Here is a 23,793-nt window from a genome sequence, read left to right as displayed (position 1 = left end):
GGGCTCCCAGGTGCCTGACATTTCTTTCCCTTTCCTTCTTCCACCCTAAGTAGCAACAGAAGTATGACTGAGAGAGAGTGTTCGCTTTTATATACACCACGATTCTTGTTCCAGGACAAGAGACTTAATCTGTGCAGGAACATCTGACGGCTCTGCTATCTTCATGAGCACTTCTTTCGCCCCTTTAAAACAAAAAAGTACCTTTCATTATCTGTTGTCAGCAGGGAGATCCTTACTGAATGTGATCATACGTGTCCCCCTCAAAAAAAGATACCATCAAGTATGTGGGCAGATAATACAGTTTCCCCAAATTTCCTATTTTAGAAGCTCATTTCAGTTGAGATGTCTAGGAAAAGTTGCCCACAGCTAATCTTCCAGGTAGCAATCTCATCAGTGATTTAGAAGGGCATTGTAGGTTGAAAGCCTCAATCTTTCACTCACAGTGTACCTATATTTTAAAAAATGAGTTGTGGGAAAGAATGACATCTTCCTACATGGTGATACACAGCAAATGAGAATCGCAGACTCTGGGAGAGGTCTTTGTAGACGGACCCAGTGACCTTCTTGAGCTTGGAATGTGGCAAGACCAACTGGCTCTATGTTGCTGAGACCGGGGCTTCTACAATGCTGTATTTTTCTGCCTTGCTCTGAGCCTGAATTAAAACTTAAATCCCTATCTCTAGAATTCAAAATGGACAAGAAAATATTTCCACGTAGCTGTTTAGACATTTTAAAAACTGGAGACTTGTGCACTCACTACAGAATGGAGGAATCTTGTTATTCTGGAGACAAGGGTGACATCCATTCCTGTTGGGTCAGGGTCTGTGAAGGAAGCTGGGGCTTAGCTGGGATGACAGAAAGAGCACCAGCCTGGTGGGCCACTGGGGCCCTGGGTTCCAGGGTCGACCTTGCTACTGCCTTTGAGATTGATTAGCCTGAGACTCTGGGCCTCAGTTTCCTCGTCTGCTAAATAAGGGCGTTGGGGAGATTGATCTCTGTGGCTGTTTCCGGCTCTGGTATTCTCTGGGTCTGCGAAGCGCCTTCGGTGTCTGCCACAGTCTGCCTTACCAGCTCTGTTTGTCACAAAGATTAATCCATTTTAACTGTACCTTCGAGCACTCCCGGGAGAGAGGATGGATGGATTGTTTTGCACCTATTATTACATCAGAACTTTTGCCTTTTTAGACGAGATCGTGCCGTGCCTAAAATCTGCCTGCCTGTCTGCCCACTGACTTTGTCTGTGCTGATGTCTTGCCACGGTGCCTCTTCTTCCAGCATCCATCTCCCTCCAAGATCTAGACTCGGCATCTGACTGTACCTGTCTTGTTCTCTGCAGCATCTGTCTGCTACACTCCTAGACCATCGTTAATAAACTTTCACACATTACACGCAGACCCTAATATGCTGGCACCCGCGCATAAATACCTACCGTTCATAAAACTCAGGGAGAAACTCCATTTTTTTAAAGACCTCTATCTAGTGCCATTTGTATTTGCACTTTTTGTTTAGTTGTAAGTTTTAATAGTTCCCCCTTTGAGGATTTGTCAGTACGAGCAGGATTGCTTATCAGAACACACCAACAGTCTTTTTGTAATATTCGCTTTTCCCCTTTGGTTCAGCCGAGCCTGCTGACAGATCATTCAAATTCAATTGTTTTATGTCTAAGCCGAACAGCTAATTAAAGTAGGGATGATTAACCTGACTGGCAGTGTCGCTCTCCGTCGCGCTCTCTCTCCCTCTCCCTTTCTCTCTCTCCCTCCCTCCTGTTCCAATCAGTCTTTTTCTCACACTCTCTCTCTCCTTCCGTGTGTGTGTCTCTCTCTCTCTTCCTCTCTCTCTCTCTCTCCCCCCCCTCCCTCTCTCCCCCCTCTCTCTTCCTCTCTCGGTCTCTCTCTCCCTCCTTCGGTTGGTCTCTCTCTCTCTCTCTCTCTCTCTGTCTCTTGCTCTACTGTTTTTTTTTTCCTCTCTCTCTCTCCTAAACGTGGTCTGCTTGCTGATGGCAGAATGGCACTCGGAGATTTGTGCATTGTGTCTGGTTTCCTACGGGCAGGCTGACCCAGTGCCTCCAGGGACTTATCAATAGACCACTCAGAAGAGACACAGACAGGAGAGAGGAGGAGGGGTGGGGGGAGAGAGAGAGAATCAATATCAAGAATAGAAGGAGCTCCGAAGCCATTTTTTTTTTAAAGAAGTATCGGGACTTGGGAGAGGGTGACAAAGAAGGTTTTTCAAAGAGGCAGTGGAGGAGGTTCTAATAAATTTGGAAGGAAACAGTTCCCTGTCTTGGGAAAAGGAGAACTCCTGACTGATTAGCATTCACACCAGGTATGAGATGTTCGCTACCCCTTATCACTGTGTCGCAACCGAGATGGAAAAGCCTTTTTTTTTTTTTTTTTTTTTTAGGAGACTGAGGGAGCATGTATTTCGCTGTGTTTGTTGTTGGGGGGTAAGGGGGGTGGCGTGAGATCTGTGGGCATTTGTGTATGGGAGCAGAAAGAATGGAAGCAGTACAACGGGGGGTGGGAAAGAGTATGGAGTATGTTACTGTCTTCCCTGTCTTTGTGCACCCCTGGGGGGTTACCCAAGTTCATTTCTAGCAGGTGGATTTGGACGGGAGTTACTTAACGCTTGACCGCCAGTTTTGAAAAAAAGAAAAAGAAAAAAAACGTTGCTTCCTATGTCTATTAAAGGAAGCTCCAATTTCTCTCTCTCTCTCTCTCTCTTCCCTTCTCTCTCTCTCTCTCCCCCCCCCCTCTCTCTCCCTCTCTCTCTCTCCCTCTGCCCCCCCATCTCTCTTCCCCTCTCTCCCTCTCCCTCTCTCTTCTTTTTTTCCTCTTCTAACCAGACAGCGGGAGGGTTCCTGGCTCCCAGCCAGCCCAAAAGCCTCTAAGTGTTTTGCACTTGTTTCAGGGAGTAGCTGCCCGGGGATTTTTCAGCATTTTCACTAGAGAACAAAGAGTTCTTTACAAAGGGAAGGGGGGGGGGAAGTGAGCTTAATGTCTGATATATGTTTTTCTATTTTTATTAGTTTTTCGCCTAAAAAGAAAGAGACAGGAACAGAACATTCACTCTATAAAGACACAAAGACATTCAAAAGAAATCGAGTTATCTTTTCTCCCCATCACCCCAATATGTATACATAAAAAATAAAAAGGAAAAAGACTAATGAAGTTGGATATGTTGCTCTTTTTTCCTCTTTTAATCTTTCTACATCCAACTGTTCTTATGCTCACTCTATATGCTATTTTTTTCTACTCACAATAAAAGTTGTTCAGGATGCATCTTCTCTTCTCTCTTTACCCCTTCTGGGTCCCCAAAATCCTGTGGAGGAGAGAATGAGAGTACAGCTAATAACCGGTGTAGTGGTGAGAACATCTTCCACTTTCGCCACTTGGGTAAAAAGTTAATGAAGGAATTGGGGCTCCCCAAATACCAATGGGGTGCATTAGTTCCTCCAGCCTCACAAGTTCTTGCATCCATCTGTTTGAAAGGTACCGCCTGTGTCACTTGTCAGTTATTAAGAAAAGGTACAAAGGGAACAGATAGTTGTATTTTATTTTGGTTTCCATCTAATTACGTCAATGACAAAAAAACCCCAGAGAGATCACTTGCTCCGTCCATGATACACCAGTTTAAGCGAAATGTGGTCTGGACAGAGATTTTTCTATGATTCTGATTGCCATGTAGCTTTGTGTCCGCCACTTGTTTTTGCCTATGCTTGTATATTTTTACCATGAATTTGTGTTTGTAGCAAACATTCCAGAATGCTTATCATTTTCAAATTAATGCTCCGACAAAAGGAAAAAGAAATCAGCGTGTGAACTGTATGTGCAAAACGTACTGAGCAACCTCATCGTTTATAAATGGGTTTACATCTCTATACTAATATTCTTGAATTATAAACTCAGGAAAATGTTTTCTTTCTAAAAGTTCTCCCCTTAATGCATTTGTATCTCGATTGTCATTTGGAAATCTTCTTAAGGTACATAATAGACATGAAACTGAAAGAGGGGTGAAAATGCAAAAGCACTAGAAAAAAATGCTTAAATATGAATTAGGTATAGTACCTAAGTAGAGATAACTGTTTTACTAAGTGAAAATGAGCTACAACAGTTGTTTCAAGATTCAGAAACTCTTTTCTTTCTTTTCTTTTCTTTTTTTCCATTCACTGAAAATATAATCTATTCTTGTCCCTGGGGAGAAAAGCTGTGGGGAAAATATAGATATATACATTTTTCCATATTTTTAGAATGCATTTATGTAACTGCTTCTTAAGAGTGTAACACACATCAGGGGAGAGTGTGATGTCTACTAGTCAGTAAACCCTTCTGGCTGGGAGGTGTGAGCGCCTTATGTTTGAAGTAACTTGATAACAAGGAGTCTTTTCGGGAAACCTTACTGTGTATGTGTTGCCTCAGTAATGACCCTCAGAGAAAAAACAAGAGCTAGGTGGCCACTTGAACTCTCTGAAAGACATTAGATTTAGGGTTACTTTTGACAAATCCAAAATTTTTTAGGGTAGCTCCCTTCTTATAGTTGTGTTTTCTTCGGGAAAATTCTTGTATTGCCTCCAGACTTTTCTATCTTTTTGTAAAGATTTTTAATGCTTCTAATAGTGCTTCCAGAGAAAAGGATCTTTAAAAAGAAAGTCATCAAAATAGGAAAAAGCAACTCGGTCTTTAAAAAGTTTTATATTGAAGGCAAGAGCTCCCCCCCCAACTCCATTTGGCTTGTTTCTGATTTTTTTTTTTTCCCCTGAACTCTTTTGTTGCTGTGGGCTGTTTTGCTTACAGTTTTGGTTTTTGTTTTGTTTTGGGTTTTTTTGCTTTTGCTTTGTGTGTGTGTGTGTGTGTGTGTGTGTTCTCTCTCTCTCTCTCTCTCTCTCTCTCTTTTCTTTTTTTTTCAGTATGACCATGGGGGTCTGTGGAAGGGGCAGAAGGGGTATGGTAAGAGGCTGTTACTGAGAGCTGCTCTAGCCCCTCTTGATCCCAACTCAGGCAGCTCCTATCAGCTAGTTGTGCCGCCAAGAGTACAGTGAAAGGTGATAGCTGTCATTCTGGGATTCTTCGTGGATCTGACCTGAGAGTAACACATTCACAGTCGAGGAGAAAAGGGAAAAAAAATAGAGGAGGAGGAAAGAAAAGCTCTTTGAGCTGGAATACACTGGCCCTTTCTTCCTGTAGGCAATCCGCTCCAGTTCTTGGCGACGTGTCCTGCACTATCAGATATCATATGACTTTTTATTTAGATTCCTTTTCGGAGAATGGCCTGTTAGGACTCTGTTTGTTTTCTTTTATTTAATTTCCTTCTCCCCTCACCCGCTAGTCTTATGTATCTGTGTGTGAGAGAGAGAGTGTGTGTGCGCGCATGCATATGTGTGTGCAATTTTTATCTTTGTTTTTGTTCTGTTGATCTGATGCTTTTTTTAAGGACAAAGCTTTAATTATTTCAGTATACTGGTTTAATCATTTGCCAAAAAGAAGCCTCATTCTAGGCTTTTTGGGGGGTCCGTTTTTAAACACATCCATTAACACAGGAGGCTAGAAATCCGAAATGCCTCCTGGTCAGCCCTTGGCCCACTCCCTCACCTTCACTTAACCCTCCCTTCATCAGCATGCAGGGCAGTGGGAGTTAGGAAACACCTGTGCTGAGTTCAGAGGGAAATAAAAGTAGAAGCAACTTCTTCAAATCTGCACTCCTAGTTTCACTTTAATAAACTTTTTTTTTTTAATCGTTGGGCTTTTTTTTTTTTTTTTTTTTTGGCATCCTCTGTTGAGTTTGAAAGCATCAGAAATCCTGAACGATGTTTCTGTGGAGCTTTTGTGAGGTCAGCTGGGCACCCCTGGAAAGTAGAGCAGGGGCTGAAAGTCATTCAGAGACTTCAGAATTAAGTGGGAGATTTCAGTAAGATCTGTGAGATCTGTGGGCCGTGCAGGGTTTGGTGATAGATGGTGAAATGGAATACTTGGGGATCCTCAAGGAGGAGAAAGAGAGAAATTCCCAGGCAGGGGTAACACAGGCATTTCTGCTGCACTGAGTACTTGGAGAATCACAGTCAATCACATTTTTATTTTATGTAAGTTACAGTTTAGCCAACTGATAGGCAATTACCTTCTCTCCTTGCTTCCTATATAAAACAGAGGAATTAAAATAACATTATTACAGGATTTCTCCTACATTTTCGATGATTTTTCTTTTTCAGTTTTGGAGAGTTCAGATTTTAGTTAGCAAAAGAAAAACATAACTTCTCTAGCTGTGTAAATGGTTGGTTTGCCTATATGTTACCTTATCTATACATGACATGATATATCCTGTTTGTATGAGGATTTTTTGTTTTACATAGTAACGAGCCAAGCTGCTCTGAGCGTTGAGATGACCATTACATTCTTTAAACCCATAGTTCTTAGTTCCTTGTTACTTTCTCTGAAATGATTTTTCACAGACCTTCAGTTTCTAATGCTTATCTCCGCCAGAGGTGAGTTCTGTTGAAACTTGGAGGGAAATTTATTCCACCCCTTTAAGAGTACCCAAAAGGGAAGGGAGAACTATTTTTCGTTCAACAAAAAATTTTAGAAGCCTTTTTCCCCCAGCGGAAAACTCCAAAACAGCTTTGTCTCAGAACGTTAAACTTGGCATGGATAAGAAATGTGAGTTTTGCTTTGTTTGAGGAAATTTGTTTTTGAAACAACAATGTTATAAATATTTTCAAATTGCCTGCTGAGCATGCGCTGTATCTGACTTTATTCATAGTTTTAAACACACACCAAAGTGCAGTCTTCTGAATGGCCACAGGTAAGGCTGTTGATTTGTATGATCTTTCTCAGAGCTACCTTCCGTGAGTCTACTCTGTTTTCCAGAAGGGAAAAGGGCGAGAGCTGAGGTTAGACCTGGACTCCCTTCTAAAAATCATAGAGCAAATGTAGATTCCCCCAATAAGGCTTGTACATTATACTTAGGGTAAGTACTGTTCAACTTTCCTTTCTTACAGGAATCGCTTGCCTTAACTTTTCGGCTTAATAATAGCAAAGGAAATTAGGAAAAAATTTAACTCAATGAGGTATTTGACTGAAATTGGAAATTTGCAGATTTTTTAAGGACATCTATTGTGCATAAATTTGGGGATACGAGAATTTGCCAGTGAAATGATAGCAGCTCTGTGCTTACAGAGAAAAGATGTGCTAGTCTGAACATGCCTGATCTCATCTGGAATCGAAAGCTAAATCTAGGTGGGCCTGTAATAATACCAGAAAAGGAACACATGTATCTTTTGTGCAACCTTTTTTTTTCTTTTTCTTTTTTTTTTTTTTTTTTTTAAGCCAGTCTTCCAAAGGGAATGACAAAGAAGTAGGTTCTTCTCTTGCTTAATAAGCAGTCATATTTTAGCTTCTGGAGATATGTGTTTTCATTTGTTTGGGGCTGTTTTGTTTTGTTTTGTTGTTGCCACTACTCTTGGAAGTATATTCTTTCCTGTCAGTGATTGTTAACACTTTCCATTTTTCAGAAGGGCTTTATCTCCATTAACTCCTTTTGATGTTTCCTCACTTGGTTACCTTTCTCATGTCTGCGATGACCCTCCCAGGCTTCGCAATTCTGATCAATTCTTGCCAGAGTGTATTTATTCATTCGCTGTTTGTTATAGTTATGATGGAGATAATCTCGTTTTTCAGGTCATTATAAGTAGCCAAACCAATTTCATTTTGAGGTGAAATTTCTCATACTTGTTCTTGACTCAGAACTGAACTTGTCCTGGAAAGGTTTAAAAAAAAAGCAATTAGCCGTTTTGGGGTTTTTGGGTTTGTTTGGTCTTTTTTTTTTTTTTTTAAGAACTAAATATTTTAATAAATGTAGAGGGATTATTTTACAAAATACCTACTGATGTGCAATGTTTTTCCAATTTGTCTTTCTATTGATGCTTTTAAAACAGAACCTGAAAATTAAATGTATTTTAAAAAGGAGAAAAAACCGTGCCAGGTTAATGCTGGTATTTTAAATGCCCAATTTAAAATAATTCAAAGTTTTGATTTCTATGCAGCTTATCACCTTGCAAAGTCAGTCAGTAATACTTCGTGCAGATATGCATATATATACACACACATACACACGCAGAGACGCAACTCCATTTTACATTTATATTAATTTTATTTTTACATAAAAGAGGATTAGCATTAATGCAAACTTTTATTAATTTATTGTATTCTATTTTTTATAATTTAGAAATTTAGTTAACTGTTGCCTCCCTCTGATTATTTAATATATGTATACACTTATAATGTCTATTTGTATTCTAATAAGGTATCTTAATTTATAGAGTATTTTTAGAAGTCATTCACACTTGAATTTTATGCAGCTATATTAACGTTTGAGTTTATTCAGATGTGGTTTGCTTTGTTCCATATCTGTTACTATGTTAAAAAGTTTTTCACTTTCCCAATCTGGAAAGACTATGGGATTTTTCCCTATATATGACTTCTGTGTATCTTCATTATTCTGAAAAAGAAACTTTCTAACCTTGTGATGTCTGGAAGGCCTTCCAACAAGTGGGGGAAGTAATCTTGACCTTGCGACTCCCCAAAACTCCCACAGTGTTTGCCCACCCTGTACCACCACTAGCAACCCTGAAAAAAACAACAATAATAAACATAATATGATAATTTTTCTCATCACAGAACCAGGAAATACCAAAGAAAATTGTGGCATATGTAGGCAAATGCCAAGAGCTCCTCCAGTAAGATCAGCTGTTTTTGTACTTTTTTTTTTCTCTCTCTCTCTCCTGAATTTTGTTTGTGACTTTTTTGGCTTGCTGAAGCATATCCCCATAATCTTACGAAGCCACAGCAAATTCCCAATGCCACAACAACATTGTGCAGCTGGGGAGAGCCCAGAAGACCTGATCCTGGGTGGCTGCAGACTTCCCCGCAATGATGCAAGGCAGGAGTAAGTAGGCTATGCTTCTCTTTGCTTTTTACCTGGGCTGCTCAGCCAGCCAGGTAGAGTGATTTTCTCTCTATTGCTTTCCCCCTTCGCTCTATAGGGCTTTTCCTTCAGTAACCCATGGCTTCCTGCCTCTTTCCAAGGATGGTTTATATAGCAAAGCATCCCGTTTTTCTTTTATTCTGAAACATAGAAAGCTTTGGAGATTGGGAAGGGTGAAGGAAAGGGGCTCAGAATATCTGGGAAATACTCAAAAGGGCCTGACTCAAAGCGGTTTGGGGGCTATAACTTTTTCATTCTCTCCAGAGCCTCTGAGAGGTTGAAACTAGTGAATGGGATAACTGTAGGGTGCAAACTGTGATCCAACTGATGCAGTAGATGGAGCTCTTCCCCCTAAGTCTGTATTTAAATGAACGTCCCACTCTAGCTTGTGGGGCTCTCTGTCTCAAGGTGTGTCATTACTACACATGTAAAATCAAGGGCCCAGAGAGCTGGAGAGGAGATTTCCTGGCACTTTTCAGAAGAGATGAGGCATTTGTTCCGAAACGCGAAGCATAGTGCAGGCGAGAAGACAGACCGGAGTGGGAAATGAAGTTTGTGGATCTAAATTCCTCCCTATGTTTGTTAATAGTCCTAAGTGCGAAGTTAAATCCTAACACTTACTATCCAAGTGATTATTACTTTAAATGCAGAAAAATGTACGGAACATGGAGGATTTGGGCTGTGTTCGTTACAGATCTTCCAGGCTCTCTGAACTGTGCAGAGCTCCTCTCATTTGATTCTGCAAAGGCATCTTAACACTGCAATGCAATTGTTTCATCCAATTAGTCTAGAGAACCTGGCTGAAATGTTACAAATTCTGAATTGTGACAGCGCAGAGGAGGGCAAAGCAGCTGTGTTAGTAAGGTGCCTTTATGGAAGCCAAAATATTTTCAGCAATAACTGAAAATAGATCTCCAGTATCTGTTTTAATATGGAAAGAACTGCTTGTTTATTTCTTTCTAAATTAACTGAAATGAATAATTGCCATAAAATCCGTGTCGGTGTTGTTATTCTCAGCACCAATAGAATAAGTTCGATCGTGTCCTTCCCTGCTTGCAGGAGGGAAAATATATGTATTCTGTATGTATTCTGTATGTAGTAAATTATCTTCCTTAGTGAATGTCTGCTCACAGATTGTAGATATTACTGCATATCTCTTGTTAAATCTTGATAAGATCATTTGGCCAAAGTAGAACTCAGCTTGGCTTTAGTACCCAAAGAAATAGCATTTTTAAGGGACTTGGATTTCCTTTGCATACCACGTGTCTGAGTCTGATACGGTCCAGGAAAATAGAGAGGATGAGACAAAATTATTCCTAAGCAGCCGCCGTAGGCCAAACACTGAAACAGTGCCAACCTGGACCAATCAGGCTGGCTTCTCAGAAGATACACGCTTTTGTCGAACACTTATATGAAGAGAAAGAGGGAGGAAGCCCTTGAAATTGCATTCGTATGAATGATTCCTCACTAATTTCAATAAAGTCCATGGTAATAAATTCATGATTTTTTATTCTTCTGTAAAGTAGAAAAATGTGAGCTTTCTTGTCCAGCTGAGGATCTCTAAAGGTTGTACTCTGACATCTTTTGAACAAAACTATCCTTTCGAATTTAAGCAAGTGAAAAACTTCTCTCAGAGAGCAAAGAGTAAAATTGACGGAAACTCAAAATCAATTCCAAACCCATTTCTGGCATGATGAGAATAACATTTGTGCTGTGTTTAAAGCAGTTTAAAACAAGAAAATGATAAAATGATCAATATACTTAAAGCCAAAAATAACCAGGAGAGAACGATCTGTAATCCATTCCCATTCCTGAAACCCTCACTTTTGATCGAACAGGAAAATAAACGAATATATCTTTTATAAGGTGGCATTGTCAGCCTTATAATATAAAGCAATGATGAGATGCCAAGCTTTTGAGTCTATTAGGCTATGTTTTCAGAGTTTAGCCAAATTCTTAGATTTAAACTGTTGTGGATTTATTTATTTTGCATCCCCTGACCCCTGAGCATAGAGAGAGCAAAGTCAAGGAATATGTAGAATGTCACAGGGAATCACATTGCTACTTTACAGTCTATGTACTGTATTTATTAAAAAAAAAAAAAAGTTTAAGCCACAGCAAAAAGAATATTTTCAGCTTTATCTGGAAATCGGTGAATTAGTCAGTGTGGAACAGGCCAGAGATTTCTTTAAAAATACCTGACTCTCGACGAGTTTATTAAATTCCACACACACATAAATACAAATCATGCATATTTTATGTTTATTGCTTTAATAGACTGAAAGACTAAGTTTACGCTAATAAATTTTGGACCTGTGGATTCAAGGTCAGTGAAATGCCACTGTCCAGGTTTATAAAAACCACTCTAAATACAAGATTTTGCCCCAGTGAATGATTTTTCTACCAATTTTTCCAGAGTCATTTAACTGGCTAGTTACATATTGATCAGATAAAATAAATTGTCCTTCTGGATGAAGAAGCCCTAGCTGAAAAAATTAAAATGACAACAAATTGCATAAGCACATTTAATCTCGTTGACCTAGGGTGCAGTAGAAATGATGATAATTCTAAATGAGCACTGTGGCGAATGTCACTACAAAGAAGCATGTATGATTACATCAGTAAGGATGAACTCAACGGGCAAGGTTAGGAGGGTGAGACACGGGAACTCCGACAGAGTGGGGACTAGTGATTAAAGTTACTGTGGATGTTTCCAGCCTGTGGTTAGCTGGAAAATTAACATTCCCCCCCCCCCACCAACAAAAAAAAAAGAGTTAGTCAGTTTTATAAGTAAATGGGAAGGCAAGACTTTTTCCTATAGGATATAATTAACTGAAGAATTCACCTTTGCTGAGAATTTTCACACCCTCCTAAAGCTTGGGCTGTCCGGTGTGATTTTAGTTGTAAAGAGCTGTTGTCCCCATCTGCCTAAAGATTCATATAAGTGTAATTGTTATAGCAACTTGTTATGCTGTTGTTTGAAGTTGAAAAGCTCTGCTTTAAGTGTCGACGAAGCAAATGTCAGCATCATAGAATCATAATCATTGCATCTTAGAGCTTGAAGGAGCCTTAGATATCTCAATATGGGTGAGGGGGTGAGCAAACTCTCCAGAAAAAACAAAAAAAAAAAAAAAAACAAAAAAAAAAAACCAAATACTGAATACCTGCTTCCAGCACCCTGTAGAATTTGAGAAAATTGGTATTTTTATGTAGTACAATGACTTATATTTTAAAACAAGTTAAAAGGAAAGCTCCTCCAATTCCTCTTGACTAGTGGTGCCGTACAGTGCATTCTGTGAACCAGGGGTCTAACTAGAGAAGAGTGAAAAAGAATTCAGAAAAGCATAAGGTTTTATTTTCATCAAAAGGAAAGGGGCGGGAGGGTGCGTTGTTAACAGATTAAGAATGCTATTTGGGCTGAAACCACTTACTTTGCTGATAGGAAAATTTAAACAGAGAAGTGACAAAACTTTCTCAAGATGAGAAAGGTAAATTATCTTAGAACTCTGGCTTTCTAGCTACCGCTCCTACACCACATTCTGACCCCTAACACAATTTTTATAAAAATAAAGAGTAGATGTTATACCCAAAGTAACTGAGGAAGAGAACAAAGAATCCAATCCTTCTGGGTTCCTACCACTGTACCAATAATCTTAACGTAATGGGGCAGGGGCAAATAGAGTGTTCAGGATCAGGTAGTCTGGGGAATAAAAGAAAATGTACCCAGATCTTGCACTCTTTGGACACCCTCTGCTGTTAATAGTGCTCCCCTCACACTCATATCTCCTCCGGGGATACTTTGTATTTCATTTCTGTTCTGTCTGGGCCCACCAAAAGAGAGAGAGAGGAAGAAAGAAAGAGAGAGAGAGAGGAGAAGGGAGGGAGGGAGGGAGAAAGAAAGAGAAAGAGACGGGAAGGAAGGAAGGAAGGAAGGTAGGAAGGAAGGAAGGGAGGGAGGGAGGGAGGAAGAGAAAGAAAAAGAAGGGGAGAAGGAAAGAAAGGAAGAACGGAAGAGAAAGGAAAAAAATACGAGAAAGAGTAGTCAGATCTTTTGGAAAGATGTCCTTCTTCCTAGAAATCTTTTTGTACAGATGGGTGTCTCTTATTATCTTATCAAAGTAGGAGTTATAATCAGAGGGTGCTGAGTCAACAAGTTTCAATGCATTACAGACCAGGCTATCCTTGTTTCCTAAGCACATGCCACATTTTCACATCCCTGTTACTTTTTCCTGGTGTTATTTCTACAATCCTCTATCTTTTAATGGCTCTTGTCATATTTTGTCTTATAGATTAGTCATCTTGGTATTTATCTGTAATGTTAAGAATTTACTTGCAACGTAAGGAACAGGTCTATGTAATTTGGGGCAATGCATTTCATTTCACTGGGCCTCACTATGCACGTCTGTAAGTGGGAAAATGATAACCACCTTGCTGAAACAGTGTAAGAATTTTATGAAGGAGTGTATGACATGCTTGCCATGTGGCCATCATCCGATATCCTTGTTGTTGTTACCACTACTGTTACTAATATTCCCTTCTCTGCAGTTCTTTCCCAACAACATTCTTCTTTGGGTCCTAGGCTGATCTCATGGAGTTCATTATCTCCTCAAGCAACAAACACAAACGCAGTGACTTTTCCATAATAGGAACTGAATAAAAAGTATATTGATTCTTCTTGTGCAAGTCAGTAGGGTCTGTTACTTCCTAACGGAGATCCTTACTTTGTTTCCTGGGAGTTTAGAATAGTGGCCGCTTGTGGCCAGTGCCGCATTCTCATTCGGGTTCCCCACGGACTCCCCAACCACTGAGGATTGCTCTTCCCAACATCCCCAGAAGTGTCAGCTTATAGTCCTGGTTCATATGATTAATGAGCTTGTTGTACCTCTGTCTGTAGCCTGAACTAGAAACTTTCACTTTGGAGAGCAGGTCAAGATACTGAATTTAATTTTAGTTGTATCTGTTATAAGCCAATTGTGTATTCATTACATTTATAGATTCCCTCTCTAGCCGTATATTTTCATGGCTGTTGAGAGCACCTGACTCTGTGTTGAATGTCCTTAGATTTTCCTTTGGGGACCTGAAAATGAGGCAGTGAGGCAGTTTTGATAGCTAGCTATCATCTTTGGCATTTTTTTCCCTTTCTATCTAATCTGGTCTGTTTGAAGAAGGGGGCCCATTTAGGCTTTTTATCTAACTTGAGTATGGCGTGGTCATTCTGTATGAGTGATGGCTATGGTCAACGCAATTCATCTACACATTTCTGTCTGTCCTGGCATGCAACCACATTCTCTGGCAAGGGGAAACTTCTGAAAAATGGAAGTGAGAAAATAACCAGAGGCTGGCCAGGGTAAAGAACCAGCGTTAAATAGTGCCGTGGCATGCAAGGTGGACTCGGGGTACGTACGGACCTCACTGGTCCTTCAAGATTCCAGCGAATGATGAGAGCATGTTAAAGGAGCAGACCACATGACTGTGGCCACGAGAGAGTGACAGCAGGGTATGCTCAAGTCAGAAAGAATGTTGCATCTTACCCAGCCAAAAGTTCCATTTCTTTCCGAGTGTGCTGGTATTCCAGAGGGGAAAGGGTCACATTTAGTAGAACTGGTAATTCAATAAAGGGCTCTCACTTTGCCAGAGTAATGGGGTTGGCATCAAGAGAAGAAAGTTTTGCAGATTTCTGTGTGTGCACTTGCTGTTACTGGTGTTCCTGGTGGGTGGCTGAATCATCCTGATGGTATTCAACAGGAACCAGCTGCTGAGAATATTAAAATGCAAGCATTTATTCCTCCAGAGAGACAGTAGCATCTGCAGAGTTTTCCTATCTTGATAGTACAGATAATCCCAGGGAGCATTCTCTAGTAGTTTTAACTTTCTATTTATTTATACTTTTTTTTTTCATCATTATTGTCAGTATCTCAAGTTCTAACTGGAGAGAAGAACGCCTGAGTCCACACCAGGTTGTTGAGACAGATAGTAAGCACTTAGCCCGGGACACGGTATAGCCTCTGGGGCTTTCCCCTGAATTTGGATTCTCAAGAGGAAAAATGGGCATTGCCCTCCTTGGCCCGTCTTCACGGCAAAGAGCCGCCCAGAATCCTAGTCCTCAGTGAGCCACACCGGCAGGAAGGAAAAGCCTCAGACCTCCCCACTCTCAAGGCAGGCTTCTTCTTTGGAGCTTTCCCTTTTACTCATAAAAATTGTGAATTTGTTGCTTTCCCTGTGTGATTTGTTGTTGTTACCGTTGTTTTGAGCTAGCATCAACAGTTGGGGGAAATGGAGGTGCAGGAAGGCGGTTTGGACTCAGTAATCTACTAGGTCTTTTCCATCTCTAATATTTATGAATAATGTATTGAACTGATGGGAAAATGTTGAATATGTTCATTATGAATTATATTCACCGGCGTGTTGCCTGGAATATAAAAGAGCAAAGCCGTTGCAGCATAACTAGTTCCTTACAATAAATGTACTGGTACGACAGAGCTCTGTGTCCCTTCCTGGCCCATTGTGTGTCGTCCCCACGCACACACTCTCCACGTCTGAGTGGCAACTGCAGACTGGGTACCTGATGGGATGACAGCCAGCAAGGTTCTGAGGACACGGAGGCCACCCTCTGCGAAGCCTGGGTCCTAAACAGAAGCAGCTTTCTTGATCATGTTGATAATGCCGTGTCCTCCAGGAGGACTCACCGAAGCTGCCTTCGCACAGCAGATGGTGCTTAGGGGCTAGTGTGCTGCAGGGGTGAGAGCTCTTATCACCAAAAAATAGACTCATAATTCTGTCCCTTCGTTAAAATAAAACAAAACAAAAAAACCTTCGTATGGATAACCACTTTGTCAGCTGTGTTACATTCTGATGATATAAATGAGTGAGAACGGCAGATATTTCAGAATTAAGTAACTTACTACATTTAACTTCAAAATTCATTATCTATGTTCTTCCCTCTTGGTTTTCTTTCACAATTATGTTTTGTTTAGGTTGTATTTAAATAAAATTGTATTCCCTACAAATGTACCAGATAACGTTGGGAAACATTAACCAGAAGCATGAGAAGTGGCAGGAAACCTAAGATAGTTTTTATTCCCACAAATAGTCAGCAAAAGAGGTAATAAGGAGTTAAAAAAGAATACCAAAATAGTCTTTCCCTGGCCAAATAACAGTCAGGCCTTTTTTTTTTTAAATCAAATACAGCACCGTAAGTGACATGCAAATATGTACCAAAATAGAGAAAGACTAAGGTCAGGACTTAGAGGATGCAGCCTTAATGTACAGTGGAGAGCAGCAAGCTGAAGCTGAAAGAGGCAGCGAAAGCTCTGACCCTTTTTTGGGATGCCAAGAGAACAACAAGTGTATCGATGAGCAGATCTTGCCTCCAAAAGCCCTCGCTCCTGTTATATCCCTTCAGAGCTCTGGACTAGCTCTTGTGAAACGGGAGTCCGAGACCTCACTTGTACCAACTTCCATGAGGGACATTAACTCAAATCCACTGTCCCAGCTTTATTTATCACTATTTTGTTTATTTTATTTATCTCTATTTTGGAGGTAATTTTTTTTTCTTATGCCCTCTTGAGAACTAAAACCCATTAGAGCCCATGAAGAGCAAGGATAAACATACAGCAGCCACATTTATCAATTGTTTATAATCATCTCAGAGGGAAGAGATAATAAGGAAGTATGAGAAAGAGAAGAAAGAGTTAAACTTTTTTTGGAAAATTGCCTTGCCCCACCTTTCAATCAGGTAGCCTGAAAACAATAGTGGCTGCCTGATTCCAGAGTGGTATAACATTGAGAGCAGTTGTGATGGCAGGAAGCGGGGGGGAGGCCAGCTCCACCTTTCCTAACAGGACAAATCATTTAACCCAGCTATGTAATAGTGCATTTGTCAAATAAATAGAAAACCATCTATCCTCATCTCCCTCACAGCGGTATTGCTAAGGCTGATTGTACACATGTATATAAATGTATATATTATAGTTATCTATTTACAGCAGGGGAGAACGATTTAAAAATAAACAAATCGGGATTTCATATATGCAACTGTTGCGAAGGTCAATCACTTTTTTTTTAAAGACCTTAGCTAATTACCAGTCGTTAAAACACTTGCAAATGATGACTGAGCCTCTGTCACTTCTGTGAAATGGAAGACTTTTGGAAATCTAAGCATGATTATAGAGATTCAAACACATTTCTATCTACTTATGGACCCGTGTGGCCTTACTAAAGTCAGTACAAGCCTACTAAGCAAAACAAATGATTAGCTTTGCCAATAGATAGAGTAAAAAAAAAAAAAAAAAAAAAAAAAGTCCTAAATCAAGGTATAGTATAAAAGTACAATTCTGGCTGTAAGAACGAACGAACTTGTTCTCTATATTAGACAGTTATTTTTTAGAAAATGGGACAAGGATAAGGAGAGGATAAGCTTTAACCTATACAGACATTCTAGGCATCTGCCAAGGCTATGGGTCTGTCCCAATGAGAGTCAGACTTAGTTTATATAAAGCCCCTAAGAACATTGGAAAAGAGGCCACTTTCATCTATTTTGTACTGCTACTGTACTTTTGGGTTCATTTTGCTTCTTTTTCAATCTCTGCTTCCTATACATAGACCTCAGTGGAATGGCAATGACTTGGCAGGGGGGTGGGGGAGGGAGACAGGTGAAGATAAATAAATGTGATATTGTTAACATGATAGGTACCCTCTGCTAGCTTTTCTCTGGTCTGTTACAAGCATCCAGGAAAGAGAAACTGGCTTCCATGGAAAGTGAAGTCACAGTTCCAATTTAGCACAATCAGGAGAGAGAGAGGGAGAAAACATACTGTTAGTGAAACAAGGAGTTTCTACTGGGCTATGACCAGGTTCTCCTGTTTCTTGTATTTTTCCCCAAACTGAAAAGAGTCATTGTGATAACTTACCTGTGCTTTGAGCCTGTGTGCACTTGTTCAAGAACTGCTCAAGGTTAGGCCAGAAAGATATCAGGGACAAGACTTACTTACATCCAGGAAACTCCGCTTCTTTTTAGGAACTTCTGCTTGTTTTGTTGTGTGTGTGTGTCTGTGTGTGCATGCGTGTGTGTGTGTGTGTGTGTCTGTGTCTGTGTGTCTGTGTGTTTTCCCGGAAATTTGTGTTTTCAGAAACTATGTGTCAATTCCCAGACATTGATATCCTGGGCATCTTTGGGTTGTGACAGAAGTGGGGATTAGTGCCTGTGACAAGTGTAGCAGAAGCCAGTGCCTTTGCAATCTATCAAACATGTTGGCAGACCCCAGATTTTTCTGATCCTTGCTGCCGGATTCCTTTGCGTCCTTACCCTAGGAAGAGAGAATTGACTGAGAGTTTTGAGAGCAGGAGTGCACCTTTCTTAATTTTGGTCTTGGTAATTATGGGACTGCCTTGGCTTCGTGAAAACAGTAACTGGAATCAGGACCACCTTCCTGGGACGCACAACCTGTACAGTTGCTCATGGTCCCATGATTAGGAGGGCCATATGCTTGGTTTAATGCTCTGCTGTTGCTGTCTTGAAATTCTTAATGGTTTTTGAATAAGGGGCCCCACATTTCCATTTTGCCTTGAGCCCTACAAATTATGTAGCTGGTCGTATGTGGAATTTCAGTTTTCCTGGCATGCCCACTGAAGGTAACAGGCACATGTCTTTTCTTACTGAAAATGATCCTCTTTTGATTCATCAGAAGCTAATTCTTGTGTTAAACTTAGAAGATTTCTGTCCATATAATGTGGTTCCGAAGAACCCATCACTCTTTCCATCCTCCAGACAACTCGAGATGATTATAATCAAGATGGTCTTGTCTTGTAATCAGAAACTCAGTAGTCTTGTCTCAGCCAAGTATCTTTTCGCTAGAGGTTGATACTTGGAAGAAATAGTTGTGGTAGTGAAGTCTTTGCCCTTTATTGGGTGATTAAAATAGGTGTCAACCACTATTGAGACTGAAAAAAGAACATGGAACATTTAGGTTATCTTAGACTAGGACTTCCCAAGCATTATGCTATTAGACACAACAGGGTATTCTAAAAACAAGTTGATCTCCCAGCTCTGACCCTGGGCTTCTGTCTCTTAGCCTCCCGCCGTTGCAGCCCACTAGAGCTCTGTGTTCCAGCCTTCTTGCTCCCTCTCCTGCCTTCAGCCCATAGCGGTGCTTTCATCCTTCATGCTGCAAATTGGCATCAGAGGGATGAAGTTCCTCTCTTTAGTCTATTTAAGGCACCTAATAATAGTGATTTTTGCTAAATTTTGTACAGACACACCAACCCCTGTTACCACCTCGAGGAGTGTGAATGACAGAATTTTAAGATGGGTCTGGATTAGACCCCCTGGAGATTCATGGACCTGTCCACAGTGATAGTCGTTAGAACCAGGCTTTCACAAGAAGAACCCAAGTCTCCGGAGTCTTAGCCAGGTATGCTTTTGACAACTCAGGGCATCCTCAATGTTCCTAAAATATCTATTCTAAATGAATGGTCCACAAACCAATTTCTAAGTGTCCATAAGCAGGTGGAGGAGGAAATATGCAGGAGGAAGGAACTAGGAGCAGGGGGAGTTATGTGTGAAAAAGAACACGACTGGTCTCCTTAGGCTAGCTAGCTTCTGAACCTCTTAAAATCCTTCCTACAACTGATAATGCCTCCAGAGTTGTTGGGAGGATCCAGAGAGAGGCTCACTTAATGCTAAGCCTCACTCCCAGCAGAAACTCAGGAAGGGTCAGCTTCCTCCACCTCTCCTGGCTCCTTCCCCCCACCCTCTTTTCCCGAGGTTTATTCTCCCTTCCTGTGAAAGGAAGGAAAGCAGAGGAATCTGGTGGAGAGATCCTAGACAGTGTAGTCTTTGTAACTTTAAACTGTAGATTGGAATACCCCATCCTTGCCTGAACCAGGTAGGCCAAAGTTTGCAAGTTTTTAAATCAACGTTGCTCTGTGTCTAGCACCAGCACGACCATGGCACAGCAGAAGAGCCCAAAACCTTTACTCATCAGCCTGGCATCTCCAGACAAGGCCCAGGGCAAAAATGGCAAAGGAAATTGAGTCCTTTTCAATCACAGCCACTCCCTTCCTCTTTTCCTCTGCCTCCAGGGCCCACAGTCCGTATGTTAATCTGACTTCCTTTTTCTGCCTCTCCATCCTTTCCCCTAGCTCCAGCTCAAAGCTTGAAACCAAGGTAGCTCTCTCCGGGTTGAAGTGCTTAGAGCAGGAGGTATGTGAATGGCTTAACCACCCTACAGGATGTTTGCATTTCAGAAGAAGGGTTGGAAATTGAACCGACCCTTATTAACAAGGGTGTGTCTGCTCCCTGCTTACTGTAGGTGGCTGTCCCTTCTGAGCTAAACTCCTCTGCCTCGAATCCCCCAAGTACGCGTGAAACTGTACCCACCCACCCTCATCTTCTTTGGTCACATATGTGATGTGAACTCAGAAAAGCAAACTTTCTTCCTGGGTGAGCGAGAGAGTAGGAAAAAATGTAGGTTTACACAGTGAATAATCAAACCCCAGATGATTGCAGAGGGTCTCTGTTACAAAAATATGTCATAGTAACATTTTTTTTAAAGATTTTATTTATTTATTTGACAGAGAGAGATCACAAGTAGGCAGAGAGGCAGGCAGAGAGAGAGTGGAGGAAGCAGGCTCCCTGCTGAGCAGAAAGCCTGATACAGGGCTTGATCCCAGGACCCTGAGATCATGACCTGAGCCGAAGGCAGCAGCTTAACCCACTGAGCCACCCAGGTGCCCAACATTTTTTTTTTTTATGAAAATAAGTTTCTATCTTGGATAGTCAAGGCCCTAATGGGTATGGTTATGAAAGTAGAGTAAATAAGTTTAAAACTGACTGCTTTGTGACAAATCAAGGCTCCTACCTCCTGTGAACTCAGAGCATTTTGCAGATTTGAATAATCAGTCACCTTGAGTTTCCTCTTTTGTAGAGATGGGTATTAATACTTAGATGGGACGTGGCTTTTTTCCCCTGGTCACCCAACTCACACGCAGAGCTGAGTTTGGGGCCCTCAGCCACGAGGAAGATGTAGCTCTTCTTTCCAACCATTTGGGGAACTCCTAAGAGCACCTCCGTTTGCCTCTGTGAGCTTTTCTCCACGTTCTAGTCTTTTCTTTTCACTAGTTGTTGCTGCTGTGATGTGAAAGAAAATGTTAGCAGGAGAATCAAAGGCAGGCGATGGAGCATTAGGAGAACATTAGCAACTATTGAAAAGACATTTTGACCTATTTCTGTAGTTACCAATTTAATAGTATTTGTTGCCAGGAAATGCACTGATGGCAGGTGGGAGGTTGGATTGCACTAGTAGCCTGCTCTCAGGGGCCCTCCAGTTACAGGAGGTGGTAATTCTAGTTAATAAAAGGGTGAACTTCAAACACATTTTAACCAAATCAAATTGTAGCGGGAAATATCATATTACTGATGTTCAAGCCGACTCACAGCTGGTAACATTAGTCCTCGGATAGGCCCCAAATTCTGACTTTTCAGCATTTTCAGATGAGTTTCTGGCCGTGAGAGAGCTCCCTGGGCACAATGTTATATAGGAAGAAGATTTTTAACTAATGTAGGAGCTGGCATAAATGAAAAATTCTTCATTCTTGTTAGACTTTCTATAAGATTGTCAGATACTCAAATACGAAACCAAGCCAAATTTCAGGTGGTAGATAGGAAATCTCCTAGAGCCAGGAGTTTTAATTTTTTTGTTGTGTTGGTTTTTTTCTATGACATGTTGGCAAATGATAAAAGCAATTCACTCTGCTAACCAGAGATGCTGGGCAGAGTTCCTCCAACACTGATTCCATGCCACAAAAAGCACAAGGCACAGAGAAGAGCACAGGCTTTGTGTCCCAGCTTAGCCCCTTCTAACTGTGTGACGGGAGGAGAGTCACCTAACCTCTCTGAACCCTAAACTCCTTACAAAGAGAAGGAGCAAAATATAAATCTTCCCTAGTTGGTATGAGGATCAAATAGAGAGCATATGTGAAGAAATCCACATATAAAAAACCTGCTGGGCACATACCAAGTATTCAGAGGTGATCATTGTTACCTTCTATCATTCGTGCTTCCGTGGTTCGCAAGGACTTTTTTTTTTTAAGAGCTTCCCCCCCCCAAAAATGCACAGCTTTTAATATGATAATAAAAGCAATGGGGCGCTTGGGTGGCTCAGTCGGTTAAGTGGGTTAAATGTCTTCCTTTGGCTTAGGTCATGATCCCAGGATCCTGGGATGGAGTGGAGCCCCCACATCCCCACATCCAGCTTCCAGCTCATCGGAGAGTCTCCTCTCCCCCCGCCCCCCTCTTCTTGCATGCTCTTTCACCCTCTTTCTCTTTCTCTCAAATAAATAAAATCTTTAAATTAAAAAAAAAAGCAAACACTGCTGCTGCAGCTACCCTGCAGACTGATCTGGTCATGTTTTTGAGTGAATAGCTATTGGCCATTGTATCTTGGCCCCAATTAGCCTAGACTTCCCTTAGTTAGCCTTCCCTTAGTTAGGTTCACACAGTCAGACCACAGGACAGGGAAGTAAATCAGCTGGACCTTCTCGCAACAGAGACCCCAGTTCTATGTGTGCAGGTGAGACAATGGATCATATGAGGGGCTAGAACTCTTCACGCCCCTTCCTTACCTGTCATGCTCTAGCTCACCTGGAATTGGGAAAGATGTCAGACAGCTTTCTGTGGGATTGCCTCTTGCCTGGATTCCTTTCTAAACTTTTTCCATGTGCCTGAGTCTCCATTTTCACAGAGATTAATTCTGATTTGGTTCGCCTACACTTTTGAAGCTCTAAAAGCTTTCCATTGTGGGCAGATTGTCTCAAATACTGTATCTGAGGATGGAAAAAGAAAACTCTGCCCAAATGTAAGCACCATTGAATCAAAGAAACAGTCGTTTGTTTTTTTTTTCCAATTGCATTCTTTGAGGATCCAGACAACCTTGAATCCTTTACAAAAGCACATCAGTAATGCCATCCTCCCCCTTAAATAGACACACACGCACATACACACACATACACATCAACTACAGAAGGCCACTATTTATGATGCAAAGGGCTAGAGTATCCCCAAGAAGAAGAAAAATAGAAAAAGAAGGTGGTTCTGTAGATAGAACCTTGATCTAGAAGCCACGACATCCAAATTCTGTTTCCTCGCGCATGGGACCTGCCTTCTTGTAAGGACCACCACACATGAGCCGTGCCCCTTTTTCACTGTCATCACTTCTCGAGTGCATGCGCTCTGACTCACCGTCCTGAGGGTCTGGCAGGGAATTCATTTGTTGCTGTTCTGACAGACACTGTGATACCTATACCATGGACAAAGTGTTTCCTCACTTGGAAGGATGAAACCCTGACTCACACCTTCCATCCCTCTAGAGTGGGTAAAGGACTAAACTTTTCACACAAGTATGGGAAGAAAATCATGTCATTACAATGTCAGCTTCTAATAGGGCATTGATGATCATTTAGATCTAGGACTGATGCGGGATACTGACCCGGCCTGGCATCCACGTGGCCTTCTCTTTCATCCATGCACGCTTTCGGTAAACATCAGCTATAGTATAGACAATTCAGTGTGAGAGGTGCTGTGGACACAGAGTACATATCCCTCCCCTCACAGTCCAGCTAAATCCCTCTGTGCAGTGATGGCTAGTTAACTTGAAGCATGGTCCAGGACCCTTCCTTTTAGTGTGTGAACCATTTTAGCAAGTCTGTGGAGGGGTTGTTCCATAGCCAGAAGGTCTTCCTTCTTCCCAACTGTTAAAGCACTTATTTATATGTCTCATGTGGCACTGATTACATACTGTTCTCTACCAGAGTATGTTTATATGT

General features: G+C 41.2%; 1 protein-coding gene across 26 annotated transcripts in view; it reads left to right on the top strand.

Annotated features, from left to right (window-relative positions):
- ZBTB20 (zinc finger and BTB domain containing 20) overlaps positions 1–23,793 on the top strand; it is a 789,640-nt gene that overhangs the window by 666,192 nt on the left and 99,655 nt on the right. The window contains exon 10 of one of the 26 annotated variants that reach the window (XM_045088060.1): positions 19,225–19,382. The exons of 22 other annotated variants lie outside the window; for them this stretch is intronic. The gene's annotated coding sequence lies outside the window, so the exon portion shown is untranslated. Of the gene's footprint in view, positions 1–1,975; positions 2,326–8,350; positions 8,935–12,941; positions 19,383–23,793 lie in introns of those variants that run through there. 3 more of the 26 variants (XM_004761404.3, XM_004761408.3, XM_013060912.2) reach the window with 3 other exon arrangements.

The sequence above is a fragment of the Mustela putorius genome, unplaced genomic scaffold, assembly GCF_011764305.1.
Source record: "Mustela putorius furo isolate JIRA1106 unplaced genomic scaffold, ASM1176430v1.1 tig00003834_pilon_pilon_pilon, whole genome shotgun sequence".
NCBI classification, from domain to species: domain Eukaryota; kingdom Metazoa; phylum Chordata; class Mammalia; order Carnivora; family Mustelidae; genus Mustela; species Mustela putorius.
This window is presented reverse-complemented; position numbering and strand designations above follow the sequence as displayed.